Genomic DNA, 6165 nt, shown 5'->3' with positions numbered 1-6165 from the left:
TTTTTTAGACGACATAGACCCTTCTTTCGTTCAAGTAAACACGCACCCACTGAAAGGACAGTTCCTTTCAACACGTTTCACAAACAACCGCTGGCGCTGTTTGTTCTTAGCTTTCCTAACCACTAAACCATATCATGTGTTTGGAATGTGTAAATTATAGTCAGCGTTGATACCACTGTGAGTCACGAGTTTATTTTTAGACTTCCTGGCATAGGAGGTGCAGTTGCATGCGTACATTCAGCGACTGCGTTCTCTCCATAACAGGGGAGTCCAAACTGCATAATTCTAGCGTGATCCTTTCAATTCTTATGCCATTTCGAAACTTAGCTTACAGCTTAACGTACACAGTACGTGAAACCACAGACAGGGGCATTTAAATACCACGGTACGACAAACGTCAAACCACCGTAAAGGGTTAAATTAGTAACTGACTTGGTTTTGGGGATTCGCCCCCCTGTCGAGTACCGACCCGAGGATATTGTGAACTTTTTGATTCGAGTTAACCATGTAGTAGAAATGAAGCTGTTGCCCTATTCGGAGTTTATGGCCCTGGCATTCAACTCAGCATGGCACGAGTCGACTGCAGCACCTCCTGCCTCCCTGTTCCTGGGTAGGGATTTAAACCATCACCTAGGGCTGAGGTGGGAATTGGCCGAATTAGACCTGGGTAAGGGTGTGCGAAGCCTTCAGCAATTCTGGAAACTGCTTTGAGCAATTTGAAAAGGGTTCGCGCCCGGGTGGCAGAGCGATACAATAAGGGCAGCAGACAGGCGGAGTTTAGGGTGGGCGACTTAGTCCTGCTGAGTTTGCAACTGCTGAACTCAAGGTCACAGAAGCGCTCCACCAAATTGGATTTGAAGTGGTCAGTACCACTAAGAATAGCAAGGTTTGTTTCTCCTGTAAGTGTATTATTGGCGAACCCCGATACCGGGGTTATTATTCGCCGAGCACATGTCTCGCAGTTGAAGAGGCATTTTTCATTGGAGTAATGGCCTCTGTTGATTTATGGTACCTAAGCGTTAGCTGTATGGCCTGAGCAAGGTCAGGTTGTTGGGTCGGTATCATTTGTTAAATGAGGTGATTATTTGGTTAGTAAGCGTACTCTTTTTTTCCAAGCAGGAGGGTATCCTAGTCCCACCATCTACTCCCTGTCCTAGGTTGGATGGAAATGGACATCTTTGGAAGGCCCCCCCCCCCGTAGCGTATCAGTTCGTCAGCACATATGCCGCAGCGACGCACAACAAGTGAAAGCTCTCCAGGCTCCGGTGCTGTTGTCCATCTGGGCCATTTATCGGACAGTGGCAGGAGCCAGTGAAGAACAATAACATCTCGTCCGCCAGCCATGGATGGACTGGGTGTGTGTGGGTTGAAGACACACATGCTGGCTACGCGGAGTGCATGATTGAGATATATGGGCGGCGGCAGTATTCTGGACTCCTGGGCACCCGATGGTGTCATGCATGTGGCTGGCAAGATGATGGGTGTGGGAGTGAGTAGGACCGCAATGGAGCCCTGGTAGGTCAGGCCGAAACAGAGTGAGCTGTGGAGGAATATGACTGAGCATCTGAACTCTTGAGGGTGTCTCGGGGTGTCAGACAGTTGAAGAGAGTGCTCTTTGGTGAAGGGGGGAGATAGTGAGCTGTGCATGGACCGGCTTACGTAATGAGTGACGTCATGGCTTCCAGCCATATCTTCCGCGCTACCCTTTCTTTCATGATCCTAAGCGCACCCCCTCCTTTCCCGAAGACCACGTGATTTCCCCTTCCTTTCTACCCCTGTGTCTCGGAAGGAAGTATGTTGGAGAGCGAGTCTGATAAGTGGATCCACTTGGGTAAGCACGTCTGGCGGACCAGCCAGGGATATTTTCTAAATTTCAGTTCATAGGGGTCCTGTTCCAAAATTGCGTTTTGGCATATTCTGGGTCTGGCCACAGACGGGGTTTACAGTCGCCAGTCGTCGGGGGGATGGCATGGCAGCTATACGAGAGTTAGTTTTTTTTATATAAATATGTATATTATTTTCTTGAGGCCACCTGTGACTGAGGTTTGCTTAGCCTGTATTATATAGACATGTAATTTCTTGATTGCCACCTGTGGCGGACCAGTTCAGTTTAGTTATACTATGTATTTGTCTTGATGCCGCATGTGGCTAGGAAGGAAGTGACCTTGTATTCAAATGCCACTGGGCCAGGTTGTTGAGCTGATGCCGTGAGGTGCGGATTCGGATTAATGTAGGGTGGAGAAACTCAGCCAGGTTTATTCTATCTGTATATATACTTTTTTGTATTTTTGTTGTAACTTATTTTTGTGTTTATTAAACACTAGTGGTACCCAGCCACGCATTGCTGTGGCTCAGTCGGGTTAAATGGAAAAGAAAGAAAAGAGAAGGCGCACATTTCTAATATGTTTAATTTCACAATGCTTGTGGGTATACAATATTTTTTGTTGTTCCATTGTCTGTGCAGATATAGAGATTGTCTGGTTTCCCGACTCTAGAACACGCAACATATAATTGTCATGTGAGAAGCAATCCGTGTCTAGATCTAAACCGCACAATTCCAAAGATTGGCCCTGAGCTTTGTTGATGGTGGTTGCAAACGCCAATCGAATTGGGAATTGCAATCTCTTAAATTGAAATGGCACATCTGTTGGAATCATGGGAATGCGAGGAATGAGGACGTCTTCACCTTTGAAAAGTCCTGTCAAGATTGTTGCTTCTACGATGTTGCTCAATAATTTTTTTACTGCAAGCCGCATGCCGTTGCAAAGCTTTGGCTGGTTGATATTTTGCAACATGATAATTGGCATGCATATTTTCAATTGCAGTATGTGCAGTGGCATCCCTGGCAGATCGAGTGAATTCAAAAATTCTGTTGGATAATTAACCGCTTCATCTGCTTCCACAACAGTGTTGACAGACTTGTATGTGACTGCCTCCCATTGAATGTTAGACTGAATGATATTGTTAAGTTTGTAGATGTCTTTGTTCTTGGCCGCAAGAATAACTCGTTCACTCAGCCAATCGTGATTCTTATAATTGGTTTGAATATTGGGAAATACTTTTTCAACCAATTCTTCTTTTGACGTCACTAAATTGCAGAAGTTACGAGGCAATGAAATTCATCCTGAGGTCAGATCAACCGGCACCTTTCCGTTCCCAATTTCCAGCAATTGATGTGAGAATATCTCAGCTGATCGATCGTCTTGCAGCTGGACACACATATTTGTGCTTAATTTTAACGTCTTTACATGTCGCCACAAAGTAGAGTATTTCAGGCAAGCATTTATTTTGTCCACTGGTGTCGATCGAGGAATTATAGGTAATGTTGGCCTGAAATCTCCTGCAAGCAATATTAATGCATTCCCAAATGGTCTGATGTTTCCACGCAAATCTTGCAATGATCAATGAAGAGCCTCGAGCGATTTTTTTTGCGCCATTGTGCATTCATCCCAAACAATAAGTTTGCATTTCTGCAATACCTTTCCCATGCCTGATGCTTTGGAAATGTTGCACGTGGGAGTTTCAATGAATTGCATGTTCAATGGCAATTTCAAAGCGGAATGAGCAGTCCTTCTACCGGGTAGCAATGTTGCAGCTATTCCGGACGACGCAAGAGCTAAGGCTATGTCATTTTGGGATCGAATTGCTGCCGGAATCAATCTAATTAGGAATGTTTTACCAGTTCCTCTTGGTGCATCTAAGAAGAAGATGTCTGCAACCCCGTTATTGGCAGTTTGCATTATTTGATCGTAAATGCCTTTTTGCCCAAGCGTTAGCTTAGGAATATTTGATTGCACATACAACAAAAGATCACCCATGTTGTAATTTTGTTCACGACGCAATTCTACATTGAACGAAGCAGCAGCAGATCGATTCGGTGATGGCATTCCCAGTTGATTGAGAACTTTGTTCGCGATTTCTAAGCACAAATCTTCAGTCATTATCAACGCTTCGTTGTAGATTTCTGCTGTGAAATCCATGTTCATATTGGAATTTTTCCTTCATGCAAATCCTTATCAACGTCAGCATCGGGTATTTCAGCGCATATTACATCATCGATTTCGTTTGAAGTGATTTTGTTATAGAGCCAGATTAGTATATATGCATGTGGCAATCCTCTTTTTTGCCATTCCATTGGTTACATCCAGCAGCGCACAGACCCAAACACTTCATGTTTTACCATGAAATCCATCAGCGATTTCAGCTTCTGTCTGAAAACACATGCTGTGATGTCATGCCTATCCACCTGCGATTGCCCAGGAAGTAAGAGCTGTTGTATATCGTCCCAAGCTGGATTGCATGTGACTGTAATGAATAGGTCTGGACTCCTTTAGTGACGAACATATGCAATTGCATCTTGAGCATACTCATGCATATGACATGGACTGCCTGTATATGAAGATGGCAAAATGGTTAGTCTTCCAACATTAGTTGTATTACCATCATTTACAACTGCATCTCGCAATACCAGACTAACTTCTTCGGCAGTTAATTTCAGACTGACCGCTCCAAGTCCAAGCCCAAGTCACATTGCGACTGACGTTCAGTCAGTCAGTAAGTCTTGGTGTCGAGCTCCTTCTGGGGCTATACAATGCCTTCTGTTGTCTATCACCGGGGAAACGCTGCTTTGTTGATTCCGCGATTCCTACGCAACGACCCATTGTTATTGCGTTGTCTCTGTGGGAACACCCCATGTATTCATTGTAACCGTGGAGATTCGATGTTCTCGACACAGTGGCTCACTGTTGGGATTACAGTATCGCTATCGTTACTTCCTAGGCAATGGCCAACTGTTGTGGCTACAATACCGCTATTATTGCTACCTATGCAACAGTCTGTTCTAGCGTTACTGTGGAAGTGACTCCTGGATTCCGAACATGTGACATGTTTTTACCTGTCACAGGTGTGACATCTATATAATCTATATAAATAAAAATGTAAATGTTCGTTTGTTCAAAGTCTTAAATCCCCGAAAGTTCTTCACCGATTGCTTTGAAATTTTGATACAACGTTGCATTCGAATATGCGCGTGTTTTTATATACCTATTATATAGATGTCACACGCGCGTATTCGAATGCAACGTTGTATCAAAATTTCAGAGCAATCAGTGAAGAACTTTCAGGGATTTAAGACTTTGAACAAACGAACATTTAAATTTTTATTTATATAGATTGTTATTGTTATTTTTGGGTCTGTCATTGACTTCAATAATGATTCTCCGCTGCCAGCTTGGTTTCCCACGACGATCTTAGGGTGCATTGTAAACATGACGTGAGGGCCAGCAACGACGAACCACTCCCGACTTCACAGACGCTTGGTGGTGGTAGGGTGAAGACGGGAGTGGTATCGGTTCAAAATTACAACTTAAATTTATCCTAATAAAAGGCACTGTATACACTGTATCTTTTAAAATGTATAAACTTTCAGTGAGCAGTTGAAATTAACTTATAGTTCAACATTTGAAGAAGTATTATTTTTAGATTTCTGAATGGAAGAAAATGGATGATGGGCTTATTAGAGGGCGAGTGGGATTTGTTTATGTAAAATATTAGGTTGTTTGGGGAGTGTTGGGAAAACAACAGTCACAAAAGAGGAAGAATGTAAGAAGCACCGACTGAGCTTGTAGACCATTCTCTTCCAAGCTCACAGTTGTTTGTATTGCCTGAGATCACTGTGGTCAGTGACCAAGTGATAAGGGAGGATAGCTGAGGAAGTGTGTAAGTATTTATGGGTTAATGAGAAATTTGGGCAGTGAGGGTGTTTCAGAAGAAATGGTTACTACAAGACTATAGTTGGTGCAAGGTGTTTGTTAGTTACCTCGCATAACCTGTATGCTGTATGCCTTTTAACTGCTTTTTCCAGACAGGCTCAGCCGCTCTCCACACATGAAGTGTGTCCTCCATGTTAGAGCCAGGTTGTCATCACAGCAAATCAATTTTGTTTGTCAAAAAATAACAGTGTAGGAAGATGCTATTTGTATGTGAAATATAAAATGACCATTCTGTACAGACGTATTCCTGTTGATCTTTCGGAGCACAGTGGTTACTTTATATTAAAAAGCTGTGTATTATTCCCACAGATTTTACATGTGTTTCATACGACTCTTAGAATAAACTGATTATTTTCTGAAATAGCATCAACCAGCAGTTGTTTGTAATGGAGAT

This window comes from Cryptotermes secundus, unplaced genomic scaffold (assembly GCF_002891405.2).
Source record: "Cryptotermes secundus unplaced genomic scaffold, Csec_1.0 scaffold1467, whole genome shotgun sequence".
Classification (NCBI taxonomy): domain Eukaryota; kingdom Metazoa; phylum Arthropoda; class Insecta; order Blattodea; family Kalotermitidae; genus Cryptotermes; species Cryptotermes secundus.
Note: the sequence above shows the minus strand (reverse complement) of the source record.